The 23,786-nt window shown below is 45.0% G+C and overlaps 1 long non-coding RNA gene across 1 annotated transcript in view; it reads right to left on the reverse strand.

The window, feature by feature from the left end:
* The window catches only part of LOC145353014 (uncharacterized), a 46,395-nt gene extending 23,481 nt beyond the window's left edge, over positions 1 to 22,914 (reverse strand). The window contains exon 1 of the long non-coding RNA XR_013888634.1: positions 22,884 to 22,914. This is a non-coding gene — a long non-coding RNA (uncharacterized LOC145353014). The remainder of the gene's footprint in view (positions 1 to 22,883) is intronic.
* Between the last annotated feature and the right edge of the window lie 872 nt (positions 22,915 to 23,786).

Below are 23,786 nucleotides of genomic sequence, written 5' to 3' on the forward strand. Positions count from 1 at the left end.
AGCTGATGTTTCACAACTTCTGCATTTTGATACACATCTCTCACCTTCTGTAGCTTCAGTTTCTCATCTTTCAGTAAACTTGCTTTCACCAATTGCTCTCTCATGCCTATAACTAATCTATCTTTAATCAGATAATCTTTTAGCTGCCTACAAATTCACATAATCCTGCTAGTTGTTTTACTGCCATGACATGCTGGTCAATGGTCTTGTTTTCACTCTGAACTCAAGTTCACAGCACTTCGAGCATTGCAATCTGATTAGGGATACGCAGCATGGCTTTGGAAAGGGGAAGTCTTGCCTTACGAATCCGGTAGAATTTTTTGAGGAGGTGACAAAAACGGTTGACAAAGGACGAGCCGTTGATGTCATCTATATGGATTTCAGTAAGGCGTTTGACAAAGTCCCTCATGGTAGGTTGGTTGAAAAGATTAAGGCTCATGGAATACAAGGCCAGGTACCTAGATGGGTTGAGAACTGGCTTGGTAAGAGGAGACAGAGAGTAGTAGTGGAAGGGTCCTTTTCTAGCTGGAGGTCAGTCACTAGTGGTGTGCCGCAGTGCTCAGTACTAGGACCTCTTCTATTTGTAGTATATATAAATGACTTGGAAGAGGGAGTAAGTGGTGTGATCAGCAAATTTGCAGATGACACTAAGATGGCTGGATTGGCGGGCAGTGAGGAGCAGTGTCTGGCAATACAACGGGATATAGACAGGCTGGTATATTGGGCAGAATGTGGGTATGCCGGCGTTGGACTGGCGTAAACACAGTAAAAAGTCTGACAACACCAGGTTTTAGTCCAACCTATTTATTTGATAATATACTCACAAGCTTTCGGGGTTAGCCCCTTCGTCGGGTGAATGGAGAGTTCTGGCCTCAGACAGAGCATATAAAGCACAGACAGTTTAGAGATTACTGATTAGAATGCGAATCCTTACACCTAACCTGCTGTTCAAGACCTGAAGTGGCTGATAATGTGAGTGGAAGGAGTACTGATCACAGGTTAAAGAGATGTGTATTGTCTCCAGACAGTACAGTAAGTGAGGTTTTGCAAACCCAGGCAAGTCACGGGGGTTACAGATAGTGCGACATGAACCCAAGATCCCTGTTGAGACCATCCTCATGTGTGCATTCAGCCTCTGACCTTCGGGTAAGCATTCTCCAAGGCGGCCTTCACGACACACGACAGCGCAGAGTCGCTGAACAGAGACTGATAGCCAAGTTCCGCACACATGAGGACGGTCTCAACAGGGATCTTGGGTTCATGTCGCACTATCTGTAACCCCCGTGACTTGCCTGGGTTTGCAAAACCTCACTTACTGTACTGTCTGGAGACAATACACATCTCTTTAACCTGTGATCAGTGCTCCTTCCACTCACATTATCAGCCACTTCAGGTCTTGAACAGCAGGTTAGGTGTAAGGATTTGCATTCTAATCAGTAATCTCTAAACTGTCTGTGCTTTATATGCTCTGTCTGAGGCCAGAACTTTCCATTCACCTGACAAAAGGGCTAACCCCGAAAGCTTGTGAGTATATTATCAAATAAATAGGTTGGACTAAAATCTGGTGTTGTCAGACTTTTTACTATATTGGGCAGATACATGGCAAATGGCGTTTAATCCTGATAAATGTGAGGTGATGCATTTTGGCCAAAATAATGTAGGGGGGAGTTACATGATAAAGGGTAGACCTATAAAGAGTATAGAAATGCAGCGGGACCTGAGGGTGCAAGTGCACAAGTCTTTGAAGGTGGCAGTACAAGTGGAGAAGGTTGTGAAGAAAGCCTATGGTATGTTAGCCTTTATAGGAAGGGGTATAGAATATAAAAGCTGGAGTCTAATGTTGCAGTTGTATAGAACATTGGTTAGGCCGCATTTGGAGTACTGCGTCCAGTTCTGGTCGCCTTACTACCGGAAAGACCCTGAAGAGAGTGCAGAGGAGGTTTACCAGGATGCTGCCTGGTATGGAAGGACTGGGTTATGAGGAAAGATTGAGCAAACTGGTGCTGTTTTCCCTTGAAAGACGGCGACTGAGGGGAGATCTAATAGAGGTATATAAGATTATGAAGGGTATAGATAGAGTAAACAGTGGTAAGCTTTTTCCTATGTTAGAAATGCACAGTACGAGGGGCCACGGGCTTAGGGTGAGGGGGGTGAGGTCTAACACGGATGTTAGAGGGAGGTTTTTCACACAGAGGGTAGTGGGGGTATGGAATGCTCTGCCAAGCAAGGTGGTGGAGGCAGGCACACTGGAGTTGTTATTTAGACAGGCACATGAGTGGGTTGGAGATGGAGGGATATAGGAGATTGTTTTTAATAAGGTTCAGTAGCCTTGGGACGTCCCTGGTAATGTATAAGGATGTGGAATGATACTAATGTTTTTCTCTTTTAATTCACGGGTTTTAAGTCGGTCCGCCTTGTTGTCCAACAAGGGGCATACACGCGATGGGTCGTACAAGGGCTGCTCTTGGATGTTCGAGAATAGCCTAGTACTTCATGTTGTTAGTGTACGCTTAAACTGGACCAGATGCTGGGCAACACGACAGCTCAGTGACTATCACTGTTTGCTGGGCAGACACATGGATTTGGGTCAATGTCTGTGGGAGTTTGCGCATTCTCCCCGTGCTTGCATGGGTTTTCTCCGGGTGCTCCGGTTTCCTCCCACACCCCAAAGATGTGCTATTAGGCTGATTGGAGGTAATAAATTGTCCCTAAATTAGTTTTCCCTCAACGTGGAATGCCATAAGCATAGATAAGGGTCATGGGTGGAGGGGGGGACTGGGAATGTTAAAATGGCAGCGCGGGCTCGTTGGGCCGAAGGGCCTGTTTCCCAGGCTGTTTTTGTTCTTTGTTCTTTGTTCAAGTGTTGAATACATACCGTTCACATGTAACATTCACTTAGGGTTCAAAATCTGCATTCAAAGCTTTCAAAATTTTTGTCATCTTTCTTTATTTGCTCTTCTGTTAGATTTAGGGTAGTATACTGGAAAATTTACTGCAGGCATTTTTACTTGCTCGGTAATTTACTTGTAGCCTTTGTCTGATTGTATCTTTTATTTAATATGAATAGGGGATGCTTGGGTTTTGAAATGTAGCCAAATTGATTGAAGACCTCTCACTGAGGACACACTGAAGAATTACAGCTATCCTTATACATGGAGCAGAATCTTACCAAAAAATGGCAAAGTGTCAGAATCTGACTGAAAACCAACATGTTTCTCTCCAGATTTTATGGCACTTTGTCCAAAAAAGACAGGGGGTGGGGGGGGGGGGGAATGTTGTGTTTAGATGCAGCACCTAAACACACCAGCAAAGTCCGGTTGCATTGAGATCAAAGGCCCCAATCAGAGGAAAATAATAACCTCCCCCCACTGCTCTCAACCATAGAGATCTCAGGTACTGTCCCTCCCCCCAACCCAAACATTTAATGTTGGCAGCAGACCCTTTCCTCCCCACACTCCCAGTCAATGCTGCCCTCCCTCCCCCCACCAACAGTCACACCAGCATTATTACTATTACTATCTCGCCAACAAGATTCGCAATTTTGGGGTTTCGCCAGATCATGAATCCCTGCCACCGTTTCCATAGACGGAGAGCAGGGGCTCAAGATCGCTCCACGTTGCACAAAAGTAGATAAAAATAGAGTTTTGGATCCTGCAAGAGGTGTAGATAAGACACTGAGCACCCAGGAACACAGGAAGGTTGAAATCTGCAAAGAAAGCTGCTGAAAAGAACAAACAAGGACAAAGGCAGCAAGTGAGGCAAAGCTCAGAAAGACACATAGACATGTACAAATCTGAAATATCAAAGCTGCTGAAATAAAGACAAAGGAAAAGCCCACATAAGCTGCAAGTAAAATTATAGGCTGCAGAGAACATAAAGGACAAAGGAAACAGAAACAGAAACAAACACTGAAGAAGACTGCTGTCATTACACATGAACCATATGACAGTGTGGCAACATCCCTATATACACCCATAAAATCTCTGCCAGATGGAAAGGCAGCAGATTCATGACTAGCTTCTAACTCTGCTCCATAACAGTTTGGAACAGACAGAAGACAGGTTTTGACCAGCATTGCAACTGGAATAAACTCTCTTTATCTGCTTTCCCACAAGTCAAGTATTCTGGTCCAATGAGGTTAGTCATTGAAAAATAGGCTGTAATTAAAATACTTAAGTTTTTAAAATGTGTTAAAAATAGAATATACACAAATTGACCCAAAGCTCTAAATGTTTTCAGGAAACTGAACATATTCTAATATTAAATTGACTGCAAGCATGAAAGCGTGATTTTTCTTTTTGCTGGGACCGGATTTTTAAACATATCCAAATCACATTCAGCCACAGTCACATTTAAAAAAGTAATCATTCACCAACTGGTGAATGTTTATAACTAAGAGAGAACTTGCATTTATTAGGCATCTTATTGCATCCCGAGGACACCTGAAGGCATGTTACATTCAGCGCAGTGTAAGCATTGTCATGTTGGCAAATATTTGCAGATATTTGTATATAGCAAAGTGAGCTGAATGGGATTTCTAATTGAAAGCAAAATGACATTTTAAAAGCAAAAGGGTATAAAAAAACAATTTGTGTGCCAAGGAAGAGCTAAGTCACAAGTTACACGTGGCCACAAATTGATGGACAGTTTGAATGGTTAGCAAATATCGACTTTAGCCGCCAAAAAACAAGCGCTTGTCCACAACCTCTCCGTGTGTGATAAAAATTTGTGCAAGTAAAAATTGTCACAAAGTTAGGACTGCTATTCATGACATAAAGATCCCATCAATTAGATAATATCTAGTTCCAATGACAGTCCACTTGGAAATCAGTTGGCAGTTAATCATACTTTTTCTGTACATGTCACATAAAGCTGTCATCAGGGCGCAAGTTAAACTGAGTGAATAAATCCTTCACAGAACACAATAGTGAAATGCAGAAATGTTATGATGCAGAGGAGACAATTCGACCTATCATGTTGGCACCAAAATCATGATTTTGTATCATTTCCCTGCCTTTTCCCCATTCTCAACCCTTTTCTGAGTGGGAACAGTTTCTCCTTATCTACTCTATCCAACTCCCTCATGACTTTGAACATACTGATCAAATCTCCTCTTTGCCTTCCCCTCTCCAAGGAGAACAGTCCTAACCTTTCCAATCTATCCTCATAACTGAAATTTCTCATCCCTGGAACCATTCTCTTCTGCACTCTCTCCAATGCATTCATATCCTTCCTATAGTGTGGTACCGTGAACTGTACACAAAATTTCAGTTGAGATCTAACTAGTGTCTTGTAACATTACTGGGAGATGGGGGTCAGGGACAAGACTGTGGGGTGTGGCTGTGACCAGAGTCAGCCAATAGGAAGGGAAAATAACACTGCGTTCTGAAGCTAGTCACTGAGCTGTGTACTTGTGAAATGGAGATGAACACAGAGGTATCGAAACCCCATCAGTTACCCTCGTGCCCAGAATGAAACCCAGGACCATCGGCGTTTTCCTGGACTATGAGAGGTGACAGGTATAACCTCCTTGCTCTTGTACTCCATGTCCCTATGAATAAAGCCCAGAATGCTATATGCTTCATTAACTGTTCTCTTCACCAATCCTTCTACCATCAATAATCTATGAAAATATACATTCAGGCCCCTCTGCCCTTGCACCTCTTATAAGTGTACCCTTTATTGTCTTTTCATGTTCTTTCTACCAAAATGCATCACTTCACACTTCTCCATATTGAACTTCATCTGTTACCTTTCTGCTCACTCCATCAACTTGTCTAGGTCCATTTGAAGTTCTATACTCTCCTCACAGTTTACAATACTTCCAAGTTTCATATCACCTGCAAACTCTGAAATTGCTCCCTGCTCACCAAGATCTAGATCATTAATGAATATCAGGAAAAGCAAGGGTCCTAATTTCCCTGGGGAACTCCACGACAAACCTTCCTCCAGCCCCTAAAAATATCCATTAACTATTACTCTTTGCTTCCTATTATTCAGCCAATTTTGTCCATGTTGCGATTGTCTCTTTTATTTCACGAGCTATAACCTTTCTCACAAATACCTTTTGTTAGTCCGTATACACCACATCAGCAGCATTACCCTCTTCAATCCTCGCTGTTGCCTCATCAAAACACTCCAGCAAGTTCATTAAACATAATTTTACATTTAGGGATCCATGCTAGCTCATTCTAATTTACTTACATTTTCCACATGACTACTAATTCTATCCCAAATAGTTCTAGAAGCTTCTACACCACTTAAGTTAAACTGACTGGTCTGTATTAACTGGGGCTATCCTTACAACCTTTTTTGAAGAAGAGCAGAATGTCCCTTCAATTTCCAGTCTCATTTCCTACAATACCCTTGGATGCATCTGTTCTGGTCCTGGTGCCTTGTCAGCTTTCAGTACTCACAGTCAATCCAACACTTCCTTCTTATCGATTTTGCATTAGAGAATCCAGGTAAATGACATTATTAAAAAGAAGCAAAGAGAACCCAGATTGCAAAGCGTTTTGTTGACACAAAGGTTGCTGAGTGAGAATACATAGGTTAGTTTCTGCCTGCACAATAAGACAAAACTGCAGGGAGAAGGCCGTCACATTTGCTTTGTCGTGTATTTCTATTAAACAGATAGGTTTTCCGTGGAGACAGCAGCTGCTTTTGGCTATGCAAAGCAATCTGAATTCTGGGCAGGAAACGGATTAATCTGCTAATGTGTTAATTATATGTTAATTCTATTGTGAGGATACACGGGTGAAGTAGTTTGAGTACATATAAATAGAGGATGCCAAGGACACTGGGTGTGTGGGTGGAGAGCTGTGAGACTCTCTCAGCAAGGAAAAGCTCCATGCCTTGGTTTTGACTTCATAAGAACATAAGAAATAGGAGCAGGAGTAGGCCATGTAGCCCTTCGAGCCTGCCCCGCCATTCAATAAGATCATGGCTGATCTGTCGTGGCTCAGTTCCACTTTCCCACCCTCTCCCCATAACCCTTAATCCCCTCTCTTATCAAGAACCCATCAACCCGCTTCTTAAAAATATTTAGCGAGGCAGCCTCCACCACTTCAACGGGCAGAGAATTCCAGAGATTCACCACCCTTTGAGTGAAGAAGTTCCTCCTCAACTCCGTTCTAAACCGCCTCCCCTTTATCTTGAGGCTGTGCCCCCTAGTCCTACTGTCTTTTTTGAGCGGGAAGAGTCTCTCCACCTCTATCCTATCCATCCCATTCATCATCTTATACGTCTCAATGAGATCTCCCCTCATTCTTCTACTTCACCAATAGGTTTGTAATCTATTAATGTTATGTGCCATATTCCATAGGTACAGTCACTTAGAACAACACATTTTCTTCTGTGTAATTTTGTGATATTTTAATAAACTTCATGCAGATAATCTGATGCCCAAGCAGTCACTTCAGAGCTTTGCAAGCGATTCAAATGCTTCAATCTCGCTGATCCCCTCATTCACCAAGGTCCCAGGTGCTCTGCTTATATGCAAAGTTAATCAGAGCAGAGCACAAGGGAAACATAATCCAAATCGTAGGGCAGGAGTTCAGCCACAAACCATCGGAGGGTGCAGAATTTCATACTGCCAGCCTGCCTGCTCCATCCCACCTCCAAACCACTTTACCCAGAGGCTGAATGGAGATGGGGGTGGCAGTACTACCCATCCAGAAATGGTAGGCAACCAATTCAACTAATTTAAGGCCTGTTGTTGGAGACCTATTGGAATTTTCCAGTTTGCCTCCAGCAGCACCGGCCCCCAGAGGCAGCGGGGAAAAGTGCAGCTACCTGGAGGTTGGCGGACTCAGTGGCAGGTCAGGTACCAGCACTCCAGGCAGGATTAGAGGCCCTCTCTGCCTGCCTGACCACAGCTGCAGCCACAAGACACCCTGTGGTGGCCAGACTGCTGGTTTTACGTTAGAAAAGTTGGAGAGACGATTCCTCCATCATGGCTTGTTCTCATGTTCTCTAGTTTCCAGAGTTAGTCCTTCTGCCCTTAATTGTATAGAATCATAGAATCCCTACAGTGCAGAAGGAGGCCATTCAGGCCATCAAATCTGCACCAACTCTCTGACACAACATCTTACCCAGGCCCACTCCCCCACCCTATCCCTGTGACCACATGCATTCACCCTGCTAATCTCCCTAACCTACACATCTTTGGACACTAAGGAGAAATTTAGCATGGCCAATTCACTTAACCTTGTCCTTATAAGTGTGCCTTCTGGCCTCTACTTGGTCAATTTGAGGAAAATGAATGATTGTTCCCCACACAGTGCAGACTCCTGACCTCCATTTGACCCTGATGTCAAATCCCGCCCACGAAGTTGACCTTGAGATGTGCTGCTCCCGTCAACTCTGGACCAGAGTGTGGCTTAACAAGAATTATCGATACAGATAGTCAAGATAGGTTTACTTATTAATTGTAAAGTTCCATCTGCTCCTAAAGACCTGATTGAAATATAAAATGCATTTGTAACCATTGCTTTTATCAGCAACAAGCAAGGCATTCATTATTCCATTCGTTCATGAAGGACATAGCGAGGCTACATGACTAACCAGAGTGTCAAATGTCAGTAAGTACTTTTACTCCTCCAGGCTATGAGCTTACTGCCAAATTCCAGCAGCAAATTAGTTGCACTTTTCTGCATATGGAATCTATAAAACTCACCAAAGCAAGACAGTCTGCGCATTGGCAGGGGAAGCAGTGAATGGGACCAGCGTCGGACTGTGGGGGTGGGGGGGCAGATGGGAGGGATGGAATTTTACAAAGTCATTTCACATGCTTCTTGGGTGAATCATAAAATTGGGATTGCCACAGATTGCCCTCTGTTTGGTTGGTTTCTTGCACATTGTCGATCAGTCAGTAAGTCTTGGCAGTTTAGTTAAATGGGGGTGACAGATTCCCAGATAGACAGGCACCCCTGTTTTATCTATCAACTCCCGAGCAGTATACTGAATGAAGAAGAATTTTTCAAAGCTGCAGATAAAGCAGAACTTTACCTCTGTTTCCGATGTAATTTTTGATCCATGCTAAGCTCCTTAAAGAAGACAAGCTGCCTGCCTCAATTTTCCACTATGTCGTCCTCCCACTCTCAACTAAGTCACTCCCACAGCCCCTCTGAAGGAGGAAAGCTGGTGGTTACTATTAAGAGATTATCTCATCTAACTTAATGCCAGCAAGACAGACCTACAACCTCCAAACTTGTACATTATACGCCAACACCAACAATACTTCATTAAATCGCTGAAATGTTTAAGAGGAACGATACAGAATACCAGTTAGCTTTCGTGAGCTTGAACTAAACTGAATGTCAATTGAGATTGCATCGATGAATGGTGTGCAAATATTTAGAAGAGGCTGGTGGTGGCAATAACACGTAAGGGCCTATTGTGTATCCCGACCCAGTCGAAGCACACTGCCATCGTTTGATGCCCAGAACTGCATAGGAACATTGGGCTTAAATGCAAGAGTAAGCCATTCGGCCCTTCAAGCCTGCTCTGCCATTTAATAAAATCATGGCTCATCTGGTTGTGGTCTTGACTACACTCTCCTGTCTGTCCCCAGTGATCCTGGACTCCCTTATTGATGAAAAATCTGTTGAACTCTGCCTTGAATATATTCAGTGACCCAGCCTCCACTGCTCTCTGTGGAAGAGTATTCCATAGACTAACCATCCTCTGAGAGAAATAGATTCTCCTCATCTCAGTCTCCAAAGGAAGTACAGTTCAGTCTCAGCCACACCTTCTCCCTCGTGGCACATATTGCTCACAAATGGGGTGATCCTTTAAAACAGAGATGAGGAGGAATTTCTTCAGCCAGAGAGTGGTGAATCTGAGGAACTCTTTGCCGCAGAAGGCTGTGGAGGCCAGGTCATCGAGTGTCTTTTAAGACAGAGATAGATAGGTTCTTGATTAGTTAGGGAATCGGGGTTATGGGGAAAGGGCAGGAGAATGGGAATGAGAGAAGTATCAGCCATGATTGAATGGCAGAACAATCTCAATGGGCCGAGTGACCTAATTCTGCTCTTATGTTTTATGGTCGAAACCAACCAAACATCTCCCCAGCTGAACTTTGCTCAGATTCATGTGGGTTATCCTGGTGGGTTAAAGTGAATCCTGTAACAATGCTGGAGAGGAAAGGCTCTCATTAAGTTATCTTATCACATAACAATACAATTCAGATTAAGCTCTGCTGACGTAGAGGTGTTAGTAACCTCCTCCTTTGGGCTGACAGATCAACAATGACCAATTAGACACAATAGGGGTCAGCTGATACATCAGAATGCAAGAGCAACGGACAACTTAATTGCCACTGTCGAATCTCATTTGACATTAGAGTCTTACAGTCAGTTAAAAGAAAGCCTGAATGTAAACTCAGAACCTAAAAATGAAAGGACTGTGTAACTTGCCCAGAACTGCACGCTGACCTCTGAAAATAATATTCTGAACTGCTTTCAACCACAATAGTTTGTATGACTGTAAAATCCCACAGTGCACAAAATTGTAGCAGCATCAGGAAACAGAAAAGAAAAACTTGCATTGATATAGTACCTTTCATAACCTCAGGATATCCAAAGCACATTCCAGCCAAGAAAATACTTTTGAAGTACAGTCATTCAGGTGATGTAGAACCACAGCATCCAACTGCACACTGCAAGCTCCCAAAAACAGTGATGTGATAATGACCAGATAATCTGTTTCAGCAATGTTGATTGAGGGATAGATATTGCCCAGGAGAACTACCCCTACTCCCTTTTGAAAGGAACCCATGGGATCTTTGCTTCCACCCAAGAGGGTTAATCCATGGTTTGACATCTATCTGAAAAACAACACCTCTGACAGTGCAGCATTCCCTCAATACTGGACCTGAGCACTAGCCTAGACTTATTTGCCCAATTGTCTCAAATGGGACCTGACCCTACAATCTTTTGCCTAAGAAACCAAAGTGTTGCCAAGGGAACCATGGCAGAAGTCTTCATTAATTTGTTAACTAATTCTTTCATTCATTTGGCAGAAATATAATAAAGATATTAAATATATCTGAAATGCATTTCAGGCACATGAATCAAGCATCATCTGAAGCATTGCCCTTCAACCAGGTCTTGGTGTTTGAAGAATTAGCCAGTGTTCCAAGGCACATCCACTGTCACCTTGAAACTAAGGAAAGTCATTCCACGCAGCTATCCAAAATGTCTTTGATACTTTTATGAGGATGACGATTGAAAGTTGGATATCACCCTTCAGGACAAGGGACTTCCATTCAGTGGGTAATGGTGGAAAAATAGTTCCTTTTTGGCACAAGACTCAAGGACAATGGGTCATATTATAGTTACCATGGAAATCAAAACAGAAATAGAAAAAAGAACAAAATGAATGTGTCCATAATATTGATGCCTTCTCTCACACTCACACTCCTGTTCATTACCTACTGTAAAACAGTGATTGGCTATAAAGAGCTTTAAGGCACCCTGAGATTGACAGAGTTGTTACATAAATGCAAATATAGCTTTCTTTATTTTAGCCACTTTTTCAGAAGCTTTCCATCTGTGTGACCTCTCAAATTCTTTACCAAGTTTTCAGTGTCAGATTTCCAATTATCCCAGCTGTCTTTCCAATTGCTTTCTCACACAATGTTTGACTTTCTAAGTGTTTGGTCATGGATTTTGATTTTTTTTTTCATTGAATTTACTCAGTGACCTACCTATAACTTCATGATTACTCACTATTTCTTCCCTAGCATGTGGACTCCCAGCACCATTTACCTATCCCCTGCCAAATTTGAAGTGTTTGAAACGGTATTACTTTCCTTCTAGAGCATTTCTTTCCCATGAGGTTTGTTCTATTTACAAATCTGCATTTTCTGTTCTCTATTGTAAAGAGTAATGATAGGAAGATCCATCCCTGAGGTACTCTGATCATTGAGGTTAGCACATTTTCCATTGATCACTGTGTGAACTTACCTAGCCAATTCATTTCCTTATTTACAGCTACACCTTTTACAGTCATAAGGCCGAATATTCACTATCGAGATAGATAACTCAAGTCAGGAAGTTTCCCATTGGAGTCAAGCCTGCTGACCTGGAAGCAGATCCTAGTTGGCCATGGGGCTGGCAAGAGTCAAAGCGGGCTTCTGGGGCTTCTTCCCAGTTGTAATAGTCCCTGCAGCTCTCACTCCTCATATCCCCTCACTCCACACTCATTAATGACCCCCTCAAACCCTCCCTGATAATTCAATGCTAACTCATGTCCTCCACCTACTCCCCACAGCCCCTCATAATCTCCATGTGAACTCGATGGCCAACTCATGAATCTTCATCTAGAATGCACCATACACATAATCAATGAAAACATAAGAGTCAAGGAGACCATTCAGCCCTTCAAACCTGCTCCGCCATTCGATTAGATCATGACATGATTTGGTCGTGGTCTCAATTCCTTTCCTGTCTGCACCTTCAACTCTCTTCAAAAATCTAACCCAGCTTTAATAAATCCAATGCCCAATCTCCACTGCTTTCTGGGGAAGAGAGTAACACCCCTCTGAGAGAAAAAAAATCTCCTCAGTCTTAAAAAGAAGGCCTTTTATTCTTAAGTAATGTCCCCTAGTTCTGGTCTCCCCCATAAGAGGGGACTTCTGCCTAATATCTGCTTAATAAAGTCCCCTCAGGATTTTACAAGTTTAATTCTTCTAAACTCCGATGGTGTAGAGGCCCAAACTGTTCAACCTTTCTTTGTAAGATAAACCTTTCACTAAAAGAATGAATCGAGTGAACCTTCTCTGAATTGCTTCTAATGCAATTATTTCTTTTTTTTAAATAAAGAGGATACAGTGCTCCAGATGTGGTCTCAGTGTCTTATACAGTTTCGTCACTTTCTCCCTACTTCTGTATTCTATACATCTGTCAATGATGGAGATAATTCCATCTGCCTTCTTTACAACTTTACCTACCTATACTGTACACATGCACATCAAGATCTCTCACTTTATCTACCCCCTCTCAGAATATTCCCATTTATTATATGTTCCCTTTTACTGTTTGATCTCCCTAAATGCATTACCTCACACTTAGCAGAATTGGACTCCATCTGTCACTTTCCTGCCTACTCCACGAATTGATCTATATCGTTTTGGAGTGTACAGCTTTCCTCTAAACTATCCGTTACACAGCTGATTTTTGCGTTGTCTGCAAATTTACCAATCATACCCCTCACATTCAAGTCCAGATCATTAACATATAACATATATTTATGGGCCCCTTGGAAATTTGCTGAACTTATACAAAACACCAGTTAGACCTCAGCTAGAATATTGTGTGCAATTATGGGTGGCACATTATAGGAAGGATGTGAATACATTGAAGAGGGTGCAGAAGATGTTTATAACAATAGTTCCAGGATGAGAAACTTCAGCTATGAAGATAAATTTGAGAGGTCGGGGCTGTTTTCCTTGGAGAGGATATTTAATAGAGATGTTCAAAATATTGAAGGGACTGGATAGAGTATAGATAGGGAGAAGCTATTCCTGCTCGTAAAAGGACTGATAACGAGGGTGCACACATTTAATGTTTGGAGAGCTGCTGCAGACATGATGGGCTGAATTGTACATCAGTTCCATGATTCTGTAGAGTAATCGGTCAGTTTCATTTCTATGCTCTACTGGCATAGCTTGCAAATTTATTTGTCCCATATTGACCACCATCTTGTTCTAAGTATTGTTAGAAAGTCAGATTATGTAATAATATATCAAATTTATCAACTCCATCTTCTCCTCAAACAGCAGTTCAAAATGTTTTCTTACAAGCTTGCTGGCTTGATGTCCTTTACTTAGAAATGATAGTGCAGAAAGAGGCCATTCAGGCCAATTGAACTATGCTGATGTTCATGCTTCAAACAAACCTCCTCCTACCTCACCACTTCAAACCTGATCACCAAAACCATTTATTAATTATATAGATATCAATAAATGTAAACACATGTAATATCAGAAACAATCATCCTTGTAGTGAGTTCTGCATTCTAAACAGTCTTGATGAAGATTCCTTATTGGATTTAATAGTGACTATCTTATAGTTAGGGCCACAGGTTCTCATATCAGCCACAAGTGGAAACATTGGGGTTTTCTGCAACCCTAGGGAGTGTTTTGTGAAGGTGGAGGCAGCCCGCCATTGGCCGATGGCAGGACCTTCTAGTCCTATCAATGTCAACGAGGTTTCTCGTTGTTTCGTCGAATCCTACAGTGCAGAGGGAGGCCATTCAGCCCATCGAGTCTGCATCAACCACAATCCCACCCAGGCCCTATCCCACAACCCCATGCATTTACCCTGCTAGTCCCCCTGGGACTAAGGGGCAATTTAGCATGGTCATCTTTGGACTGTGGGAGGAAACAGAAGCACCCGGAGGAAACCCACGCAGACACAGGGAGAATGTGCAAACTCCACACAGACAGTGACCCAAGCCGGGAATCGAACCCGGGTCCCTGGCGTTGTGAAGCCAGGGGGGTGGTCGCTGTAGGTGGGACTGGAGAATCTCAACCAACTTCTTTCCATCTAGTCTATCAATTCCCTTCATAATTGTGAAGAGCACTATCAGGTCACCTTCAGCCTTAATCCTTTCTAGAGTGAAGAGTCCCAGCTTGTTCTGTGTTTTTATGTTGAGTTCTGCAGAACAGTCGTATTGGACTCAAAACTCTGTTCCTCTCTCCATAGCCACTGCCAGACCTGCTGAGCACTTTCTGTTTTTCTCTCAATTCTGAGGTCATCCATTTAAATCTTTTCTCTGCATCTTTTCCAGTTTACTATCTTATATTTTCGACACCTAGGTATTGGATGTCCGTCTTTGGATTTACTTTAGTGACTATAATATACTTCAATCTCTTTCCTATCATTCACATCAAATAACAGAACCTCGTAATTTCCAGCAATATTTATCTGACCTGAACTTGGAACATTAGCTCCTTCTCCAGTTTATTATTATCACCTTTGTGTTCAATGAGTTGTGAAAAAAAGAACGCTATTAGGATTTCTACTTCTCATTTCCTTAATTATACTTGGATGTATTCCATCTGGTCACATTGGTGTACAAGCCTTTAAACACGTTTTTTTTAACCATTTTGTTACCAATTTCTACTCATTCCATGAGTTTGAATGCATTCTCTTCTATCCCCAGAGGGGAACATGAGCACTACTTTCTGTGTTGGAAACCATCATAAAATCTCGGAGGGTGGCAGGAAATTGACAAAGCAGAGAAATATAGACTTTGTAGAAGGGGGGGTGGGGGCGGGAGGGGGTTTGGGGGTGGTGGCAGCATGACCCCATGACCCCTTTAAGATGCAGCACTCCCTAAGGGCAATGTGTTCGGGTCAGAACCTATGGTGGGCATCATCCCAGGCAGGACAGGAAAATTTAGAAAACCAACAGTGCTCCAAGTTTTCCCCTTTCACCCATGCCAACATCCACTGGTGTCAGGGCTGGAAAAAATCCCATCCTAAACAGAAACATAGAAAATAGGAGCCGCAGGAGACCATTTGGCCTTTCAAGCCTGTTCCACCATTCACTATGAGCATGGCTGATCAATTCAATAATCTGATCCCGCCTTACCTCCATATCCTTTGATCCCTTTAGCCACCAAGAACTATATATAACTCTTTTTTGAAAACATACAGGTCGGAATTCTCCGATTCTGCCCATGGCTGGAATTCTCCAGTCCTGCTGCTGTGAACGGGAATTTGGCTCTTCCTGTGCTGTATGATTCTGGGGAAAATTATAACCATAAAACCATAAGGCACAGGAGCCAAAGTAGGCAAATTTGGCCCATCGAGTCTGCTCTGCCATTCGTTGATATCCTGGTCAGAATGTTCTGCTCTGCTGCCAGTGAGAACGGAGAATTTGATACTCAGCCAAATCTCCGTTCGCTGCAGTGGGACTGAAGAATCCCAGCCACAGTCAAGGTCAGAGAATCTGGCCCCGTGACTGATCTGATGTGAAAATCCTCAGCTCTACTTCCCAGCTTTTCCTTGATGACCTGACTAATTAATATGGTGCAATGTATGGGTTTAGACATGGGTAGCTGGGGAAACAGCTGAAAATGAATTCATGGCCGAAATCCAGCTCCAATATGTCAATATCTTATTAATCATAATGTGTGGCAATTACCCTGTTAAGGGAATTTCTACTTGAACATGTGAAATTGATTGTCCTATAAATAGAGATAGCTGGAACACTTGAGTGGGGGAGCTTCTTGCAAGTCAGTAGCATTGAGGAAATATCTAACAATAAACCTGTCTGAACCTAAAAGACCAGACTGGATTGATTCTTCCACCACAGTCACTTGTTATGAATAACACGTGCCAAGTTCTAGGTTTAACTTGGGTGCATGTTTGACTGGTCGCACATAACCCCCACTGCCACCCATTCCCTCACTGGAGGGCAGGTTACCAATTTAAATAGGTTAATTGTGACTCTACTGTGCCTTTAAGAAGAGTATTTTAAGCATATTCTCTGCAGTTTGAGCCAATGTCCTTTTATTGCTGCTAAAATTATATCATGGGCCTTTTACTTTTAATTTGGGCTAATGCAATGTCCTGGCGTTTCCAATCCTTTTTGATTGTCTGGTTTGCAACTGATTGACAGGTCAAGGTCAGCTGGTTCCTTCACAGGGAAATTCCAGGAGTCATTTTGTTTAGTTAGAAGCTGTTTGGAATTCACACTGAAGTGTCTGTGTTTCTTTCCCTGGTATTAGAAATTTAGCTCTTGGTGGCCAGCTAATTAGTAACTAGAGGCAAGAAGTGCCTCTGTCTCTTGAAGTGTGCTGAAAGTTCCAGGGTTGGAAGGCCTTAGAGTTTTCAACTCAACATCCAAAGTAGTAAACCACAGAGGGGGTTGGAAAGATGCAAGTTTCGGCATGGCATGGGCATTCTTATTTTCTGTGTTAAACCTAAGGCGGGTGTATGTTTGTTTGATTGGGATAGTACATTTAGCTGTTAAGGTTTATACAATATCATGGTTTTTTTTTATCTTGTGTGTAATTGGTAAAAGTTATTGCTAATTTTCTTTCTACACAGTAACTCTATTCTTAAGTAAACTGTGTTGGATGAAAGCTCCCCGCAGTGAAACACCTTAGTTTACCTGTGCCAAGATTCAAAGTTCCAAACTTATGACTTAGGCTGACTTCATAAAACACCTTGGAATTTCTGACCTGATTATCACAATATTTCAATTCTATCCTTTATTTTGTCTTATGTTCAAATTTAATGGTGTCTGTAGTGGATTCCTGGCCTCGAGGCGAGCTACCGCCTGTCCCAGCCCTTGCCTCTCGGCGCTCCCTTGATGCTCTTGGCTGAGTGTCTTGGGGGCCCAAAGCATTTACTTTGAAAAAATTAGAGTGTTCAAAGCAGGACGATTTACTGAAATTCAAACAGAAACCAAGAAGTGAGCATTATGGCGATTCATGACGCTCACTGAAAACCAAATGAATGCAGTGACAAATACTGATCTATTTATCTACCTACTGCTGGGAGATGGTCTGTTTACAGTTTTTATGTTGAGATGTTCATGTCAACATTCTGGGGGCTTTTCCAACTCACATTAGAATGGGGGGTGCCTTAGCTACAGTAGAATTTGGAGCCCAGATGAGCAGCAACACGATTTGTAATAGACAATTGCCTTAACTCTCTGCGGAGGTGTAAGATTGAGTGTCCGTGTCCTGGTATGTAAATTATACATCACGCAGTTGTTAATAATAATTGTACACTCTACACACTTGAACTGACAAACCATGTTCTTGCCACTAGCGCTGACTGGCTGATAGCTGCTTGAGAAGCAATGAAGGATGATTATTAGGAACATGAGTTTGCCCATTCCACTCCTCAGGCCTGCTTTGTCATCCTACAAGATCAGGGCTAATCTATAACTCAACTCCATTCAGTTGCCTTAGCTCTGTATTCCTCAATGTCTCTTTCCTAATAAAAAAAACTACCCAGCTCAGTTTCATCTACCATTGAATCACACTGCACAGAAACAAGCCATCTGACCCACCACGCTTGTGCCAGCTCTTTGAAAGAACTCTCCAATTCGTCTCTCACCCCTGATTTTTTTTCCCCATAATCCTGCAAACTTCTCCTTTTTGAATATATATGCGCATCTTTTTTGAAAACTATGTAGGTGTGCTGTGATTTCTGCCATTTTTATTCTCTCACAGGATGTGTGCCGCTGGCTACGCTAGCATTTCGGAACATAGGAACAGGAGTAGGCCATTTAGCCCATCGAGCCTGTTCTGCAATTAATGAGATCATGGCTGATCAGTGGCCTAATTTCATACACCTGCCTTTGGCCCATACTCCTTAATCCTTTTATTAACAAAATCTATCTCAGATTTAATGATAGTAACTGATTTGGCATCAACTGCCATTTGAGGAAGAGAGTTCCAAGCCTCTACATCCCTTTGTGTGTAGAAGTGCTTCCCAACATCTCTCCTGGACTCTCTGCCGCTAATTTTTCAACTATGTCCCTAGTTCTAAAAACTCAGACAAATGGAAATAGCTTATCTTTACAAAGCTGTCTTTTCCTCTTGGTATCTTGAAAACTTTGATCAGGTCACCCAGTAACTTTACATTCTAGAGAGAACAGGTCTAATTTGTATAATCTCTCCTCATAATTAAATCCTGGAAGTCCAGATATGATTCTTGTAAACCTTTGTTGCACTCTCTCCAAGGCCAATATATCCTTCCGAAGATGTGATTCCCAGATCCGGCCACAGTACTCCAAATAGTGTTTAACCCGGGTTCTGTTTAGCTATAACATAACCTCTGCGTCCTTACATTCCAGTCCTCTAAATATAAAGGCCAACATCCCATTAGCCTTCTTGATAATTTTTTGCATCTCCCCAAATCTCTTTGGATATCTACTGTACTGTGTGGGAGGCACCCTCGAGGCATCCTGCTTCCCCCCCCAACCCACCCCACCAGGGAGCACTATAATGCAGTGTGGGAGACTGCCTCGAGGGCTCCTGCTGACCCTCCCCCTCCACAGCACGTTGCAGTGGCATTGTCTTTCTGCGGGGTGTGGTCAGGGACTGTGCTGAGTGCTGGTGTTTCGGGGTGGGGGAGGAGTGCACCATGTGCTGATTGAGGCCTAACCAGATGAAGCAGCTGCTGCTCCAGGACAGGGCGCAGAGGTTCAGACATGGACTGTATGGAATAAGAACATAAGAAATAGGAGCAGCAGTAGGCCATCTAGCCCCTCGAGCCTGCCCCGCCATTCAGTAAGATCATGGCTGATCTGTCGTGTCTCAGTTCCACATTCCCGCCCTCTCCCCATAACCCTTAATCCCCTCGCTTATCAAAAACCCATCAACCCGCGTCTTAAAAATATTTAGCGAGGCAGCCTCCACCACTTCAACAGGCAGAGAATTCCAGAGATTCACCACCCTTTGAGTGAAGAAGTTCCTCCTCAACTCCGTTCTAAACCGCCCCCCCCTTTATCTTGAGGCTGTGCCCCCTAGTCCTACTGTCCCTACTGAGCGGGAAGAGCCTCTCCACCCCTATCCTATCCACCCCATTCATCATCTTATATGTCTCAATGAGATCTCCCCTCATTCTTCTAAACTCTAACGAGTACAAGCCTAGTTTATTCAGCCTCTCCTCATAGTTCAACCCCCTCAACTCCGGTATCAGCCCAGTAAACCTCCTCTGCACTCCCTCCAAGGCCAAAATATCCTTGCGTAAGTGCGGCGACCAAAACTGCACACAGTACTCCAGCTGCGGCCTCACCAGTGCCCTACACAGCTGCAGCAAGACCTCCCTACTTTTATATTCAATCAGCCTCGCGATGAAGGCCAGCATCCCATTTGCCTTCCTGACCACCTGCTGCACCTGTAGGCTGGGTTTTTGCGACTCATGCACAAGGACCCCGAGGTCCCTCTGCACCATCGCATGCTGCAGTTTTTCGCCACACAAGTAATAGTCCTTCCTACCATTATTCCTACCAAAGTGGACAACCTCACATTTGCCAACATTAAATTCTGCTGTCACTGGGCACCCATCTGGTGCTGATTTACAGTCTGTCCCTGCCCTGTGACACGGACCAGCAACACATAAGGACATAAGAACATAAGAAATAGGAGCAGGAGTAGGCCATCTAGCCCCTCGAGCCTGCCCCACCATTCAATAATACGTGCCTGTAACTGATACTGCAGTTGCACAAGGCAATGGCTCAAGCGTGTGCACTGCCCACAGCTGCACACTGACCTGTATAATCTGTGCCAGCATTTGTCATGATGGGAATCTCACACAACCCTAATCGGGTTACGCAAGGCACCATGGATTGTGTGGTTCTGGCCCAAGTCAGGGACTGGGGTGGTTCTGGGTCTATGCAGCCAATGATAATAATCTGTCACTATATGCTCCTTCCAAACTCCACTGTGCAGATGGATCTGGGTTTGCTCAATCTGGAGCTGGCCATGTTGTTGCCAGCAGGAGTGGAGGAGGAGGAGGAAGAGGCAGCTCAGCAGGTGGCAGGTGTGGAGAGACCACCACAAGAGAAGCCACCACCAGTCTCTCAGGAAGGAGGGCAGGGGGCTGCCGCTGATGGCCAGGGATTCTGAATGTGCAGGGTGCAGTGGATGGGGCACACATCGCCTTGTGGGCCCCCCATGCATGGCTGCAGCAATTTGTGAACAGGAAGGGGTTCCACTCCCTGAACGTTCAAATTGTCTGCAACCATCAAATGAAGATCATGCACGTCGATGCACACCACCCAGGCAGTGTCCATGATAGCTTTGTGATCCAGTAGGGGGACATCCTTGGGCTCTTTGAAAACCAGCCCAGGCTCCCGGAACGGATACTGGGTAACAAGGGTTACCCGCTAAGGTCATGGCTATGATGCCTATGCGGAGGCCCGAGACCGGGGCGGAAACCTGCTACAATGAGGTCCATGCAGCCACCTGGTCTGTCGTTGAGCAGTGCATTAGCCTGCTGAAGGTGCAGTTCTGCTGCTTGGACCACTGGAGGGACCCTCCAGTGTGATCCTGTGCATTCTTCACATCATCGTCATCATCATCTGCTGCACTCTTCACAACACCACCCAGCAGCGGAGAGACCAGCTAGAGCAGGAAGAGGGAGAGAAGGAGGAGGAGGGGCAAGGGTGGGCAGCCCGTTATATGAAGAGCTGGAGGAAAGACGGCGGGCGGCGATGGCAGGTGTCTGGAAGGGAGGGCAGTGAGAAACAACGATCGCTTTACCTAGCTGGTGCTGTGCAGTGAGGGAGCTGCAATCAACACACATCCACCACACCCCAGGGCAAGTGCAGCTGCTATTCCCCCTCCAAACTAACCTGGGCCCTCAAACCACCACATCACCTTTCCCCTGCTCCTGTCATCCCACCACCCTGTCCCCCAGAAACATCCAATGCTGGCGATGGTTGTAAGTCTTGTTTGAAAGCTGGAGGTTGATGATGACTCGCTGTTGTGCACACTGAGATCCTGCCCCTGGTGCTACTCAAGCTTGACTCCTACCTGTATTCCGAAAGCACGCTGCCACCCTGGCCCATGTAGCATTAAGGCTTGGGGACACATGTTTTTTGGCCAAGAAGGGAGAGAAGAGGGGAGCACTTGCACCAAGGGTCTGGTGGATGTTGGGGAAGGTAGGGCAGACACTCAGAGAATCAGTGACACATTAGTCACAGCATGATGTGCAATTAACATGTGTTCTTAACATAAATGATTACAAACCCTGACTGACGCTGACCTTCACCCATGACCTCTAGCAAACTACAACTTTTTAACTTTCTGCAGTCTACTGCTTCTTCTCGGTGCTACCCCAGGATGCATATCGGAGGTGGAGGTGTCCACCTGTAATGCACGCCCCGTTGCCTGTGATGTCCTTGGCGGACATCCCCTGGGTGGCCGTGATCTGGAGAGCCCCAGCTGACTTGCGGATGGCACTGTTTCGGTGCCACCCTGTTCATCTCGCTGGTCCTGAGATGCCCTGGTGAGAGGAAGGGGGGAATCGGAAGGTGTCGGTACGTCCGAGATCTCCTGAGTGGAAGACCCCGGCATAGGGTCCAGTCCTTCCTCCTCCCTTGGGGTGCCCAGCGGCCCCAGGGACACTCCATAGGATGCCAAAGCAGCTGGACTGAGCACCGCTGTCACCTGGCTCTATCAAGTCCTGGAGGCCTAGATGTGTCTGCCCGACAGTGTGTGATCCCTCAACCCTGGCCCTCTGAGTCTAGGCCAAGCTCCGCAGCCCCTCCATGACAGCATTCTGTGAGCGAGCCAGGCTCTGGAGCCCCTTAGCAGCCCTCTGAGCCTGGGCTAAGTTGTCGAGGCTCACAGCCACAGACTGCTGTGTCTCCAGAATGCCAGCGAGAGTCCCAGCCATAGCCAGCAGTTTCTCCCACATCCCTGACACCAATGGCCATTGAACGCTGTGCCTCCTGGATGCCTTAAACACACTCGCCTGTGGCCCGTAGTCTCTCCAGGACCGGAGCATGTCAGCCATGAGGACAGACCCCTCAGCCAGACTTTCCACTGACGTTGCCAACCTTGCAGTGTTGGCCTGGGTCTCACGCTGTGTCGGCACCACCTCCTGCAACAGCACTCTGTTTGACTCCCTAAACCGCCCTGCAGTCACAGCACGGTTGCTGACAGCCCTTCCACAACTCCCCAGATTTCCTGATGCATCTCCATCAGCCTTGGGAGGAACAAATCCAGAGGTCCAGCAGCTGGCTTGGGGACAGCTGAATCCTGGCCTCCAGCAGACCTCCATGTGTCCGAGCTCTCGGGTGTGCCCACCTCCACCCGATTTGCATCAGTGTCTGTGATGTCTTCACCAGTTTGTGACCCGCAAGCCTCAACACCAAAGGTACCCACCATGGTGACTGTACCTGTGCTGGTGGGTTGTGTGGTACATGCCGGTGATGCTTTAATGGTGCTGCCCTCGGAGGATTCCTCAGTGCTTCCCTCCGAGGGGTCATTCAGGTAGTCATGCAGTTTGCTCCAGAGCAGTGGAGGCGGCGGCAACACCCGAAGGCCGGGCTCCTCTGGGTCCAGAGCTGTAAAAGAGAACACAGGTTCGGGAGAGGGAGGCAAAACATTCCGTGCAGCATCGCACTTACTTCAAGGAGGACCTAGGTTGAGGGTGCGTTTCTGCTCACTTGCATGCTGGACACTGACCTGGCTGCCAATGACCAATTGGGATGGCCCATCACCCCCTGCCAGTTCCATGGCACGCCCCTCCATGCTGGTCAGATGCCACAGGTCAGGCACACACCACCACCACCACCAGTCTGTGTCATTTCCCGTGCATTGTGGATGTTCTTTTCCTATGGGAATATAAGCTGGATAGCAAGCATTAATATATAGCAGGGCATGGTGTGCAATGCGTGCGTGTGTCTTGGGCGTTGTGCTGACATTTTCGGGGAAAGCAGTCACCACTGAAGGGTGAGGGGAAGGGATTAGATTCTGTTCCTGGGGGAAGGGTCACTTGTTGCATGCCCTTCAGGTGTCTAAGCAGGGTTGGAGATCCATGTGGGTGCCAAGTGTGATGTTCACTCACCCTTGCTGCTCAAAGAAGGTTGTACATTTTTTTGCAACACTGTCTGCCAGAGCGCATTCACCAGGCATTCACCGCTTCCACCACCTCCTTCCACAATGCATGGCAGATGAACCCCATGGATTAGGGCCTTAGCCAGGGAACAGATGATGACATCTCTCCTCCACAGCAACTAGCAGCTGCTCCTGGTCGGCCTCTGAAAATCTGGGTGCAGGTTTCCGCGCAGACATCTTTG

Source organism: Carcharhinus amblyrhynchos, chromosome 15 (assembly GCF_965287045.1).
Source record: "Carcharhinus amblyrhynchos chromosome 15, sCarAmb.v2.hapA, whole genome shotgun sequence".
NCBI lineage: Eukaryota > Metazoa > Chordata > Chondrichthyes > Carcharhiniformes > Carcharhinidae > Carcharhinus > Carcharhinus amblyrhynchos.